A 15,564-nucleotide genomic window follows, 5' to 3' on the forward strand; every position below is an offset into this window, starting at 1 on the left:
CAGCCCTGCCCTAAGGAGACGCGCGTCTCAGTGTCCTGTAGCGGCTGCAAGCACCTCTGAGGGAAAGCAGCCCCCAAGATCTCCCGCTTCCAGACCGTCCAGTTTCTCCCCGCTTGAGTTCTGGGTCCCCAGAGACTTCCCGGAACCGGAGTTCAGAGCCGTCGGGGGCTTGTGACTCCCTCCGGATTCAAAAGGACCGCCGCGTCCTCGGGTGCCGGCCCCTTTCCGCGCGCGAGCCCCGCGAGAGCCCCGTACCTCTGCGCTTCTCTCCTGCAGCTTCTCTGGGTCTCAGTGTGCCTTTACTTCCTTCTAGTTGTAGAGTTTACAGTCAGCCAGGCTTCCTATGGTTCTGGATGAAGTCTGTATTGTTTCTCTGAGGTATTAATCAATTGTTGTGCGCGGCATTAATTTCCCGGTGTTTATCTCTGCCGCCATCTTAGTTTCTCCTATTCTAGGGTTTTTATGGTTTTGGGTCTCTAAGTCTTCAATCTCAATCTATTTTGAATTAATTCTTGTGTATGGTAAAGAAGGTGATTTATTTTCATTTTTGCACGTACCAGTCCAATATTCCCAACACCATTTATTGAATAGACTATCTTTACCCCATTGTATATTTTTCCCTCCTTTGTTAATATTAATTGACTATAAAGGCACAGATTTATTTCTGGCCTTTCTATTCTCTTCCCTTAATCTATTGCACTGTCTTGTAGCAATATTTTTCTGATATATCTCCTCAGACAAGGGAAACAAAAGAAAAAATAAACAAATGGGATTATTATCAAACTGAAATATTTTTTGCATAGCAAAGGAAACCATTAACAAAATAAAAAGACAACCCACTGAATGGGAGAACATATTCACCAATGATTGATCTGATAAGAGATCAATATCCAAAATTTATAAAGAACTTAAAAAACTCAACACCAAAGAAAAAACCCACACCAAACAATCTAATTAAAAAATGGGCAAAGGGCCCTAGCTGGTTTGGCTCAGTGGATAGAGCGTCGGCCTACGGATTAAAGGGTCCCAGGTTCGACTCTGGCCAAGGACACATGCCTGGGTTGTGGGCTCGATCCCCTCAACTCCCCAGTGGGATGTGCAGGAGGCAACCAATCAATGATTCTCTCTCATCATTGATGTTTCTATCTCTCTAGCTCTCTCCCTTCCTCTCTGAAATCAATAAAGAGATATTCTAAAAAAAAGCGCCAAGAGCTCTCTTTAAAAAAAAATAAAAAAACAGAAAGAAAAAAAAATGGGCAAAGGACCTGAATAGACACTTCTCCAAAGAGGACATTCAGATGGCCAACAGACATATGAAAGGTTGCTCAATGGCACTAGTCAGCAGAAAAATGCAAACTGAAACTGCAATGATATATTACCTCATACCTGTCAGAATGGCTATCATCAACAAGTCAACAAACAAGTATTGGCAAGGATGTGGAGAAAAGGGAACACTTGTGCACTGTTGGTGGGAATGCAGATTGGTACAGCTGCTGTGGAAAGCAGTATGGAGTTAAACCCAAAAATTAAAAATGCAACTGCCTTATGACCCAGCAATTCCACTTCTGGAAATATATCCAAAGAAACCAGAAACACTAATTCGACAGAATATATGCACCTCTGTGTTTATTACAGCGTTATGTACAATAGCCAACATTTGGAAGCAGCCCAAATGTCCATCAGTAGATGAATAGATAAAAAAGCTGGATACATTTACAAAACGGAATACTATGCAGCCATAAAAAGGGAAATCTTACCCTTTGGGACATTATGGATGGACCTGGAGAGCTTATGCTAAGTGAAATAAGCCAGTCAGAGAAAGACAAGTATGATTTCACTCATATGTGGAATCTAATGAACTAACAAGCAGATTCATATATACAGAGCAGGCTGACAGCTGCTATGGATGGGGGAAGCTGGGTAGGTATGGGTGTGAAGGGATTAAGCAAAAAGGGGAAAAGAAAAAACTCATGGACATGGACAATAGTGAGGTGACTACAAGGAGGGCATAGGGGAGGAAATGGTGATAAGAGACTTGACTTGGGGTGGTGAACACACAATACAGAATGTGTGTTTTAGAATTGTGCTCTGAAACCTGTATAATTCTGTTAACCAGTGTCACCCCATTAAATTCAATAAAAAGGAGAAAAATACCATAAAAAAAGGAAATACCTAAGTATAAATTTCACAAAAGAAATGCAAGATATATAGACTGGAGATTGAAATATATTGTTGAAAGAAAGTAAAGAATATTTACATAAATGGAAAAACATCATGGTCATGGATCAAAAGGCTTAATATTGGTAAGATTGCAATACTCCCCAAATTCATTTACGACTTCAAGAGTTCAACGTTATCCCTATAAATCCTCTGGTTGTCCTTTTTTTTGTTTTGTTTTTGCAGAACTTGACAAGCTGGTCCTAAAATTCATATGGAAATAAAAAGAAGCCAGAATAATATAAGTAATCTTGAAAAAGGAAAATAAAGTTGGAGGACTCATACTTCCCAACTTCAAAATAGAATACAAAGCTTTGGGATAGTAGTGGCATAAGGATGACAAAGAGATTAAGAGAAAAATATTGAGAGTTCCCAAATAACTTTTCTGATCAACTGATTTTTCTGAGAAAAGTGTTAAGGCAGTACAGGGAGGAAAGAATATTCTTTTGAACAAAGCGTGCCTATTTCCTCACATTTTAAATGTCCCATGACATTGACTTCTTGATAAAAGTGTCACTTGTCCTATACAATATTCCACATTTTGATTCATTTGATTTTTCTTTGTATAACTATTTATGCTGTTCCTCTTTTCCTCATGTTTCCTATAAACTGAAACTTGTAATCTACAGAATTCATTTGATTTGGGGACACACATGTGCATGCGTGCATGTGTGTGCGTGTGCATGTGTCTTTCTGACAATAGTACTCCATAGGTGAGGCTATGCAATTCATGAAACATCACACAAAGAGACACACAGAGGTGTCTGTCTTACTTTGAACAATAGCATTGATTAGTTGGTTCAGATGGCAAGAGCCTGATTTCTTCATTATAAATTTCTCAATCTTTTACCAAATTCTTTTATCATTTCAATAATAATCAGTGAAGTTAAACATATTTCATTTGTTTAGGGGCCAGTGTATTTCTTCCTTGAAACTCTCAATCAAATCTCTGTACACCAACCCCCGCAATACCACCCCCCATTGTTTTTCTTATCCTTGTTGATTTGGAGGAATTTTAAACATATAAATGAGCATATACTCTAGATAACAACCTTTTATCAATTATATGTGTAGCAAATCTCTTCCAGTTTGTGGCTTATGTGTTCCTTTCATTATGTTTTTTTTTAACTATTTAAAAAAAATTTTATTTTAGAAAGAAGGAGGAAGGAGAGAGGAAGGAAGGGAAGGTGTGGGGGGGGGAGAGATTGATTTGTTGTTCCACTTATTTATACTTATTTATGCATTCACTGGTTGATTCTTGCATGTGCCCTGATCAGGGATCAAACCCACAACCTTAGTGTATTGGGGTGACACTCTAATCAACTGAGCTACCTGGCCAGGGCCTCATTCTGATGTATTCTGATGATCTGAAATATCTTAAATTATATGATCAAATTTATTAAGCATTTATTTTAGGATTTGTAACTTTTACATCCTGTTTAGGAAATCCTTTCCTATATCTATAATAATAAAAGCATAATATGCTAATTAGACTAGATGTCCTTCTTTCTGGACAAAGGCCGAGGCAGAGGCGGCAGAGGCCCCTGGCCGCAGGGGTGGCAGGTGGGGGCCGGCACCAAGGTCCTTACCTGAATTTCATGCATCAGGGCTCTAGTTATACTATATTAATGATACTATACTATATTAGTGATATTTCCAACTTTTATATTGCCTTCAGTAGTAGAATGAAGTAGTGGTCCCAATAATTCATTCCTCTATAGTAATAGCATATGTCCACATCACTGCCATAGCCATATGATGGAGACAAAGTACATTTCCTTGACCCTAGATTTTGGCTTAGCTATGTGACTTGCTTTGGGCAATAGGATGTTAGCAGATCAGACACAAGATGAGGCTTGCAATATGTGTGATTAGAATGCATTTCTACCATTGCCAAAACACACACACACACACACAAAACAAAAAAACAACAACAATGTACTGAATAGCTGTTGCCTCTCAGTTGGGTCCTAGAATAAGCCATGAGGACCACAGCCACCCTAGTCAGCAACTAAAGCAGAGCCAATCATGTTAACCCTCCAATCTACATGACTGAGAAATAAATTTTTATTATTATATGTAGTATTAGTAAGGGTTCTCCAGTGTAAAAGAACCAGTAAGATGTAGTATACTGAATACAGTGTGTGTGTGTGTGTGTGTGTATTTATGCATATACATACACATATACATATAATGTATTCAACATATTCCCTGTTGATTCTGTTTCTCTGGAGAATCTTGACAAATAAAAAATACAGTGTTTTATTTAGTAATATAATTCATTATAATATTAATATATCATACTATATTAATATATAAAATATACTACAAAATATATTTTATAAGGAATTGGTTTATATGATTATGGAGGCTGACAAGTGCCAACATCCACAGAGTGAGTAGGCAAGCTCAAGACCCAGGAAGAGCCCAAGTTTCAGGTCCACTCCAAAGGCAGGCAAAAACTGGTATTCCAGTTTGAACACAATCAGGCAGGATTTATTCTTATTCAGGAGAGGGGAATCCTTTTTGTTCTATTCAGGAATTCAACTGATTGAAGAATGAATAAAACAGGGTGAGAGCCACCCACATTAGGAAGGGTGATTGCTTTACTCAAATCTTTGGGTTTCAACATTAATCTCATCCAAAGACATGCTCACAAAAACATCCAGAAGAGAGTTCAACTAGATATCTGAGCACTCGTGGTTAAGTCAAGTTGACAAACAAAATTAACCATCACAATGTACTGTTATTTTGTGACTGTCTGTAATACAATGCCTCACTGAGAAGTGTTCAAAGAGTTTTAAAGGATTATATTTCACAGGTAGTCTTTAATCCACCAGTGTCAGTTTTCCCCATAGGGATATCTAATGCCTCAATATTATTTATTAAAAATTAGAGGCCTGGTGGACAAAAATTTGACAGTTATCAAATATATTTCTGTGCTTTCTATTATGTTCTACTGGTTTGCCTATCCCTGCACCAAAATTACATTGCCTTAATTGTTATAGCTTATAAATCTTGATATCTAAGATGCTTTTTGAAAGCTTTTTGAATAGCTCTTAGCTATTCTTGAATTTCTACAAAAAAATATTTGAGTCTACATGTTCCAGGCACTGTCAGTTCATGTAAGAGATATAATTAGGACTTTAATATCTTTTACAAAGTTGTATAATTTTCTTCATAAATATCTCAAATATTCTAATGAAATTTATTCTCAGGCACTTAATATGCTTTTTTAATGTTATTGTAAATAGTATCTTTAAAAAAAAAATATGTTTGGCACAGTTTATAGAAATGCAACTGATTTCTGTATACTGATACTATATCCAGTAGCCTTCTTAAATGCTCTTATTTACCTATATATTTTTTTATTTACTATGTAGATAATCATATTATATCTGAATGATAGTTTTTTCTCTTTCTTTCTAATCCTTAGAAATATGAGTTTCTTTTGCCTTATTGCACAGCTCAGAATAATGACAGGATGCACTCTGTTCTGTGCCTGATCTTAAAAGGAATATTTAAAAGTTTTATTCATAAATAAGTAGTTCATTAAATTAAGGAAACTCCTTCTATTGCTAGCTAGGTACGTTTTTAAACTAAAAATTAATATAAATTTTATGCATTTCTTGAGATGATCACATGACTTTTATTATCTTTTAATATGGTAGACTACAGTAATTAGGTTTCTAATGATAACAGTCTTAAAATTCTGAGATAAACTAAACTTCTTCAAGAATATTTTTCTTTTTTACATACACTAATTTTTGATGGGCAATATTTTGCTTAGAAAGTTCATGGTTGATAAACTTTTCCTTTCCTATATTAACTTTGTCAAGTTTTGATAGGAAGTTATGCTACCCTTATAAAATATGTTGGTGACTATTGTTCCCTCTTCTTTATTTTCTGAAACTGTTTCTGTTAGACTGAAATGACTTGCTCCTTATATGTTTACTAGAGGCCCGGTGCATGAAAATTCATGCACTGGAGGGGGGTCCCTCAGCCCGGCTTGCCCCCCTCACAGTCTGGGAGCCCTCAGGGGTGGGAGGCGACCCTGCGATCAGGGGAAGGCGATGCCCCATCACACCTCTGCTGCTGCCACTGCCAGCAGCGCAAGCCTCGGCCGGCCCTTGTTACCAGAGCCTAGGGCGGCCCTGGGCAGCTGGACAGCTGACATCTGAGGCTTGCCTGCGCCTTGGGCTCGCTCTGGGGGGCTGAGGGGTCTGGGGGAGTCCAGAGGCAGGCACGTGGAGCAGCCAGGCCTTGCTGCACATCTGCCACCCCAGTGGGGCTGAGGGGACTGGGTGCCGCCATCTTTGTGGCTGTGGGCGCTACAATCTTTGAGGGTGGGGCAGTCAATTAGCATATTCCCTCCTTATTGGCTGTGGGTGCCGCCATCTTTGCAATAGCATGAGGGTCAATTAGCATATTCCCTCTTTATTAGATGGAATTAAAAATCACCAGTTTAACTCCTGAGCTTAAAGTTTATGGGAGGGAAACTTTATTACTGACTTTTTTCTTTTCAGGTTATTGTTTTCATATTTCACTAGTTTTGCTAAATTCCATTTTTCTTAGTATTTGTTCATTTAGTCTAAATTTTCAAATGTACTGAAAACACCCTGTCTCTTTTTAATACCTGCAGGACTTGTAGGATGAGTCGTTTATCATTCCAAAAATTGTTCATGGTGCCTTCCTTCTTTTTATTTTTTAGTCTCACCAAAGGCCAGTCAATTTTCTTAGTGTTTTTAAATGACCAATTTGGGGCACTGTAACTACTTTTTTAATAAGTGGAGAAAGGTTGGTTGTTATTAGATTCTCTACCATGGGCTGCCATTGACTTTTTCTTTTGGACTGTCAACAGACAAAAAAAAACTTTCAAGTTCAACAGCTTATCAAGTACTTATCTTTAAATTCCCCGTCTATTCATCCCCTGACATGAGAATTTACTTTCTTGCCAATTTAGGAATACATATTTCATTAGCTATCTTCAATTGTTTCTGTGGAGTTATTTTCCCAGCATCTAGTCTGCCATGTTTATAGACATGTTTTATCTTTCATTACATTCTTTCATTTACAGAATTTTGCTTGTTACTAAAACATAATTTTCTTAAAGATTGCTTAATTTTCCCAATCATTTGAGTGTGAGGCCCTCAAGGTATTTCTACCCCAGACCACACATTCACTCAAAAAAGTTTGAAAGCATGTTAGTATTTAAGGCAAGAATGGTACCATAAAGCAGGGTTTCCAAATAATCATCTGATGTGTGCTCTGGCTCCAAGACAGAGAACCAGTCTCAAGTTAAAATTGAAATACTTCGCACTTTCTGTTACTTTTCCATAATCCCGAGAAGGCATTCCACTATCTCTATCTGGATATCTATTCCATTACATGCCTACCACACAGCAGTTGTATAGTTTTGGATATAGTAACTGAGAAATGATGGTAATGAAAGTTGAGAAGAAAAGAAGAGATACATACCATACTAAACAATGAAAAAAATTCTCCACAATTTAAAAATGTGGTTGAGGTCACAGCACAATTTTCAAAAGCACATGTTTTAAGACATAAAAAAAAGATCAGGCAAGAGCTGTGATTCAAGTATGTAACTTAGCTGCCTCCAGTACCATATTATGGAGGAAACACAGTGCTTGATAGTGTACAGTGCCAGCAGGGCCAGATGGTTTGCTTAAATCACAAGCTAATAAACTTTTACTCAAAATAAGAAGGGAACAAATTATGACTTTACCACAGACCCATTTTCCTTAAGAAAGCAAAGCAACTGGGTGCTTCAGGTGCTGGCAAAGACTGCAACTTCAAGTTTCCCACCTTCTGTTCCACAACTGAGAGTAAAAGACTTTCTGTAGCTTCAAAGATGCTTATTGAAAATCTTGTTATAGTTTCTTGGGAGATTAAGAGCATAAATCTCCTAAGGGTGTGTTTGGGCGGGGGTGGGGGGTGGTGGGAAGAATAACAAGAAAATAAGAGTGGACCAAAAAGAAAATTATCTAGAGGTTAAGAATTCATCATGTAAGTCAGATTTTCATTTGAGAAGTCCACTATTTTCTTAATTTCAAGAAAATTACAGATCAAGACCTAATGTTTTACAATTACAAAAAAAAAAAAAGAAAAGAAAAAAAGGTGCCAAGCTTGAGATGAGGAGCGTTTTTAAAGTATTAGTGAGAATGTATGTACGTACATACATACATACATACATTCAACCATTCTCTTCTCACAAACTCCTTTAGGTACCTCATAATCACTACTAATAAGAATTTGAGTTTACAGAATTCCTAATGGAGTTTCATGGTAGTGTGTACACTAGAAATCTCTTTTTTTCCCAATATGTTCTTTTGGCCAATGCATGGTAATTCTTTGACAAGGTATATACCAATAGTACAGTACTTTATGAATATGGAATAGCTATAGTTATTGCAATGATGATAGTAACAGCAACTTACATTACATGAATACTTTGAAGTACTCTAAATACTTTACATGGGTTGACTCATTAAATCCTCAAAATGATGCTACGAGGTTAGTATGAGATATTATTATTATCCCCTTTTTTACAAAACAGGTTTAGAATTTAAGTGCTGTATTGAAGGTCATACAACCAGAAGAGACTGATCAAGGGTTCCAACCTAGACGGTCAGACTCCATTGTATTCACACTTTGCTATAATGTTATCAGTGTTCAAAAAGTCCCCAAACAGCTTTCTCCAAGTATATCTAAAGAATCACTCAGTGTTCCTATGCCTACTTTTACATCTTTCCATCCTTCCTTTCTCTCCCTTCTCTCCTCCTCCAAAATGCTGATTTCCTACCAGGTACCAGATAATTTGTGTTATGCATTAAGGGCACAACAGAAAGCAAAAGACATGTTTCTCTACCACTCTTGAGCTTAGAGTCCATACAGAGATTTAGTAACTAATTCATAAATATATAATTATACATTGTGAACAGTTATGTAAGAAGTTACAGGAAGCTATAATAGTAAGTAACATGAGGTTCTGATCTATGTTTTGGGGGCCTAGACAAAATTTCCCCAAGTAAGCCGATGTGGACCAGAAAGGGATTCCAGCTTCAGGTCCCAGTATGAATAGTAGCCCTGAAGTGGGAAAGCACATATCTACAAGAGAAGATTAAAAAAAAAAAAAAATCGAAGTATCACAAGCTTTCAGAACAAAGAGAAATAGGGGACAAATGTGGCAGGAGAGGAAGGAAGGGACCAGATGTGTAAAAAGATCATGTAGGTCATAGTGGGTACTTTGCTTTTATCCCCAAGGCAACAGGAAGGTACCAAAGGGTTCTGACAAAATAGAGGAGCAAGAGGGTTTAGAATGTTAAAATCAGAATCTACACTAATAAAAGAGAAACATGCAAATTGGTGTCAATCTGCTACACCCACCAGCCAATCAGGATGAGTATGCAAATTAACCCAACAAAGATGGTGTTAATTTGCATATGCAAGTGCAGAGCGAAGACTGAAGACAGCATAGAAGTAAGCCAAGTGCTGCAGAAGGGAGCAAAGCGGCAGAGAAGGGAGGGAGCTGAGGCAGTGGACACGGAAGCGGAGCTGAGGCAGCGGAGACGGGAGGGAGCGAGGCAGCAGGAAGCCCTATTCTTCCAGGAATAGGCCCAAGGAAGCCCTATTCTGGCAAGAATCTTCCTGCAATGGGCCTCTAGTTATTAAAATAATGAACCAAGGAATTGAAACTGAATAGAGAGGAAAGCAAAGACAGACTAATGGATTAGAATACACCAAGAGACAAGTAAGTTCAAATGATGTGGAAAGATAGTTGTAATGGTAATACTTGAACAAGAAAATTAAAATGATACAAAATTGTGATTAGAGTGGAAGATGCTTAATGAGTGAAGCTGGAGGTAGACTAGATAACAACAAGGTCTAGAATGCTAGATATAAAATGAAGGAAGTCAATGGAGGCAAAGAACAAGTGGTAACAAACTGAGAAGATGAAGTAGCAAATGGGTGATCCATGTAGATTCTGGTTAGTGAGATAACAAATGTCTTCACTGAAAAGCTTCAGTGCTATAGCTAAATAACATGAGCCTTAAAGAAGCAATGAGTCTTGTAAGAAGGTGATGGAATAATACAATGCCCCAGGAAACAAGGATGTGAGTCCTACCTCTAACACTAAGATCTCAGGATAAATACTTAGCACCAGAAAGGGTTGTTGGAGTTTCCAGGGGAGAGGCCAGATTACACTTCAGGCAAAGAAGGTGAAAGATGGTTTAAGAAGAAAACTAAGAATGCACATGCCAGTGCCTGGCACACAGCAGAAAGATACTCAGTGAATATTTGTTAAATGAATGAAGACAGATGAATTTGTAAATTTTGATGACTTAGTAGGGAGATGTTAAAGGGGTAAAGAAGAGTTGGAGAGCTGGGTTAAGGCAAGAAAGTACTGACCAATACAGGGATGATGATGGTAAAGTATAGGATAGACCAGGCGCTATTTTTTAGACAATGATGAACTCCAGGAAGAGAGGTACAGTACAGTTAACTCTACTAGGTTCTTTTTCTCCCCCATTAGATTCTTTGAGGAGGGTGGGCAATGGTGCCATTGGAATAACATCAAAATAAATTAGATGCTACCAAAATAAGAATTTAAAATTTTTATTTTTGCTTTTGGTCCACAGTTACATGCATATGACATACAATAGTGCTGATTATAATTTTCTATACCATTCATTGAAAATAAAATATCCTAAGTGATTCTTAAGGTAGCCTAACAGAAACAGATACCACTGACTTCAGCAGTGTATTAAACTTAGGAATTGTCAGGTACTGTTGCTATCTTTTACTCCTGATTTTATGAAGGACCCATATATGAGTAGGAGTCACAGATACAGCACTGAAGAAGAAACCATAGAAACCCATATTTCCACAATTCAACTTTGGGAGTCACTAGATTTCTTCACTTTTTATATATTATTGCATTTCTCCAGTAAGTCAACACTGCCAAACGTTTGTGAGAACAAATAATCCACAAATCACTTTAAATAATTAATGTGCTCCATGGTTGAGGAATTTTCAAAAATTTTTACTATCTCTCAAAATATGGCTGACATTCCCATAGGATATGTAACAATGCCGGATATTTCTATAAAAGAGTATGGTTTATAAGTATCCACAGGGTAAGACTGACTTGTAGATGAGATAAATTCACACTGATTGGCTGGATTACCTCACTGGCAACTCTCTTTAGGTTTCCAGTGGTATTATGCTGAGCTAACAAATCTTCAACTGAAGAAAAATTTTAAGAGAGTGGAACCATGACAATGTGAAATGCTTCTTTTTCAAGCCATCTCAATTTTCCTTTTCTCTTAAAAATATCAACTCAGAGAGCTGGGGGTAGATAATGCTATAATAAGCACTCACCATTCTGAGGTGAAGCCTGAAAAATATCAGACATCAATAAAATGTGCATACACACATCCAAAGCAAAGCAAATGTCCCCCTGCTGCTATGACTCTCATGCCACTGATGTCCAGTGTTTAACTCACTGCCAACTCTATTTAGGTGATTTTGTGAGTAACTCAGTATCAAAACTAAAAATCTGAATTAAAGCACTGAAAATTATTTTTTTCAGATGACTGTTACTTGATTAATGTCTCCTATAATTTGCTTATTTTTAGCCACAAACAGGTTGTACCAGAATCAAGTAAAACAAAAATTAATAATTTCCTGGGTCCACATAAACTCTATAGTTCCTCTCTAACTCTTGGAAGAAAGGACTGAAATAATCTTAGTAACATCACATTTTCTTTCTCCAGCAGCAACAAAGATGTGGCCATCACCATTTTATACTCTTCTGCATCTGGGTCTGAGACTTCTTTATATTTTATTAGGGTTTGTGAGAAATTAGTAATTCAGGAAAAGAAATAAAAATAGAGGTGGAATGACAAGACTGTCCTTGAACTTTGAGCTTTAGTAAATTCTCGCCTAAAAAACTTTTTTTTCTGCTTTGCTAGGAAGTCAGAGAAATGGGATAAAGTATATGCTAGAAGGGCTACAAAAGTTGTTTTGAAGGAAATTTCTTTCTTGGTTGAAATAATTTAACATGGAAAAAACATTAATTCCATTTCATTACAGAAAACAGCAATTACCTCACTAGTATAAAGTCACCAACAGAGAACAGAGCATTTAGGGCTTGAGCCCTTTTTCTGAGATCAAATGAACAATTTGAATCAAACAGCTTTATACTGTTTCCTTAAGTTTTCAACAATAAAAATAAAAGTTTATTGGCATTTTAACTGAAAATTTTAATCCTTATTTGCATTGCTGAAAAATAAACAGCTACCTAGGAATAAACAGATATTTCATTAATTAGGGACATATTTTTGTAGACAAAACATTGTTTCAATAGAAACCCTGGAAAATGGATAAAGAAAATATTGGCCAATGAAATGACAGTTATTTGATCTCATCAAAAGTTTACTATTACCCAAAGGAGAAAAATAAAAGGGTAGAATTAAATGTCTGGCAACCGAAGGATACCAAAAGGGAACTCATAAGCATCACATGAATGTGCGTATGTATACATACATACATACATACATACATACCCCCTCACACATATAGGATTATTGTAGCCATAATAAGAAGGCTCAACATTTGTAGACAGGCTTTATAGCCTACCAAAACACTTGTGGGGATAATAACTTATTCCACACAGATGATGTTATAGAGGCTTAGAAAGAATACAGAACTTACCCGAAATCACACTGGTAAACAGAAGAAGAAATAGACTCCACATCACCTAACTTCTGGTTTAATGCACTTACACTAACCCATATTGCCTTTTTATTTATTCATTAGAGAGGGTGGAGATAAAAGGAAAAGACAAATGAGTGCCAAAACAGACATGCCACACACAAAAACTATCTGTGGTGTAGGATAAATCCTGCTGTGCAAATTTCTCTAGAAAATATGTTTCAATGAAAACATCCAGGAAGGTGCAGCCAAGGAGAACATAAACTGCATATAAAAATCAGTGGGAAGCCATCTGGCTCTCATGACTTCACCTTCAGCCATATCTTGGATGACTGCCTCTATCATCAATAACTTGGTTTATCAAACTTCTCAGTAGGATATAACAGAATAAGGGCCAAACACCCCAAGAAGTCATTACAAGCAAACTAAATATCATCTGTTATAGATCTGCCACAGATTCCAAGAGTGCTTCCCACCCAGTGAAGCAGTGGTGATTCAGTTTAGACAGAAGTACATAAACATGTCTACTTTGAAAACCAGTATCTATAGATTCTGGCACTCATCTCTGTGGTTCAATTTTTGTGCCAAGGTTTTATTTCTTTTCCACTGCAGTTAATTTTTTCATTTGATTACAACTTTTGAAAATATAGATGTGGTCCCTTTGTTGAATAAAAAGGAAAAAAATCAAGCTGAAATTTAGAGACAGGTATTTCCTGAACTCTGGAACAATACAATCATGTACAATCTTATCAAAAAAAATTTCAAGAGGAAGAAACTATAGTAACAAAAAAGATAAACACAAATGCATTATTTAATGAACTTGTGTAAATAGAGTGGTTTTTTTTTTTTTTTTGGTCATAGCATCACATGTGGTTATTTCCTGGGGGCTTCAGTTTTCCTTCACAGTTTCTTTAGTTGTTGTCTACTGACACCATCTGGTAAAATTATAGAGCAAGTTATATTAGTGGCTAAAGCTTCTGCCAAGTCAACTTTATGTAAGAAAATTTTTTAAGAAACAAGGAAATAGGAGATCAAAGCAAAAGAATCTAAGGATTCCTAGTTTTTTATTCTTATACGGCACATAGGATGAGAAGGAAAACATGTAATTAAGAAAAGGTTATGTCACTGAGTTTTAATAACTTTAAATTCTAGCTAACCCTCTCACTTCACATCATATATAAAATCTCCATACTTTTATTGCCAAGTTTTTCAAGTATATTAAATATGACTCCATCAAAAGGATATCTTTTAGAGCTTTCAATATTCTAAAAGAAAAAATTCATATTGCTGCCTTGTCCTTATTATTCTTAAAGATGTATTCTGATCTTTTATTAAGAGTTTTATTAAAACTGAGATAAGACAGAGATGAGATAATTATTTCAAGGTTGTTGTATCCAACTTTGAAATAACTAAATATTTTAAATAATATAAGGTAGTTTAAAATTTTAACTACAGAGTTATTTAAAAGTAGAGAAATGTCTGTCTAAACTATGCAAATCAATCCTGAGAGTATAGGTTTTAATTGTAGGCCATTCTTACTATAAATATTCAGAATCCAATTCTACTACAGGGGGTAAAAACACAAAGAGAAACTAAAGAGAGTTTTAAAAAACACGGGAAAGTTTCATTTTATCTACCATATGACTTATTTCACATTGTGAAGGTGGTTAGTACAATATTAATATGGATTTTCAATTCTTCTTTTGAACATTCATCCTCTGAGACATTTGAGTTTTTAGACTTGCTGTTATTTAAACATATTTGAGCAATTTCTATTAATAAGTGGAGTGAAATGCAGAATAATATTGGGTTGCCATTATACAGACTATATCATTTCTTTAAGTTAGCCCATTTCATACATCTTTCTAAGATCAAAGGAAGGAGAAGTCTAAACATGGAGATTTCTGCTATGGAAGGGTACAGCCATTTAACTTCTTTCAACAAGCCATAGATGGCAGAATTCTCTTTGAAGTGGCAGCCCTGTTGGCCTTTGAAGTCCCTTGTCAATTGCAGAATGGCTCTGGTGGGGTTTGTTTTGTAGCCAGCTGTCACCATGAAGGCAGACATGACGTATTTCCAGCAGTCTCACTTCAGGGTCTGTCAAGTTACTGATTTCATAACCAGTCACCATAACAAAGGAGATTCAAACTCGTTGACATTACAGCAAGAGTCTACAATGAAACTTACTAGGTTCCTCTTGACAGAACTTGATTTAAATACTAAAACAATCATAGAGATCATAAAGAGAAAATGATTGTGAATTTAAATGTTACAGCTCCCCATATTCTTGAAACATTAAAAAGTATTATCCATATGTTTGTCAACAAAATGTTTTATAATAACATCTTCCTTTTTTAAAATGAAATATCTTTGAATAATAGCAGCTTCAATATTTACACTGACAAAACAGACGACTTCTCCAGAAATCAGTAAACTACTTAAGAAGCAGTTTATATTGCTCACTTCCAAATGAACTTCTTTCTAAGACTGAATGATTCTATACAGTTTTGAGAAACATTTGTATTTGTAATACTTTCAGAATGCACAGCTACTCACCTCAGAAACCCGCATCAGTTACTACTAACAGACTTTTAAGGGTAAAGAAAAAAT

At 36.3% G+C, this 15,564-nt stretch overlaps 1 protein-coding gene across 10 annotated transcripts in view; it reads right to left on the reverse strand.

The window, feature by feature from the left end:
• Positions 1-15,564, reverse strand: part of ERC1 (ELKS/RAB6-interacting/CAST family member 1) — a 496,604-nt gene that overhangs the window by 257,994 nt on the left and 223,046 nt on the right. The gene's annotated exons all lie outside the window — the stretch shown is intronic.

Source organism: Myotis davidii, unplaced genomic scaffold (genome assembly GCF_000327345.1).
Source record: "Myotis davidii unplaced genomic scaffold, ASM32734v1 scaffold944, whole genome shotgun sequence".
Taxonomy (NCBI): domain Eukaryota; kingdom Metazoa; phylum Chordata; class Mammalia; order Chiroptera; family Vespertilionidae; genus Myotis; species Myotis davidii.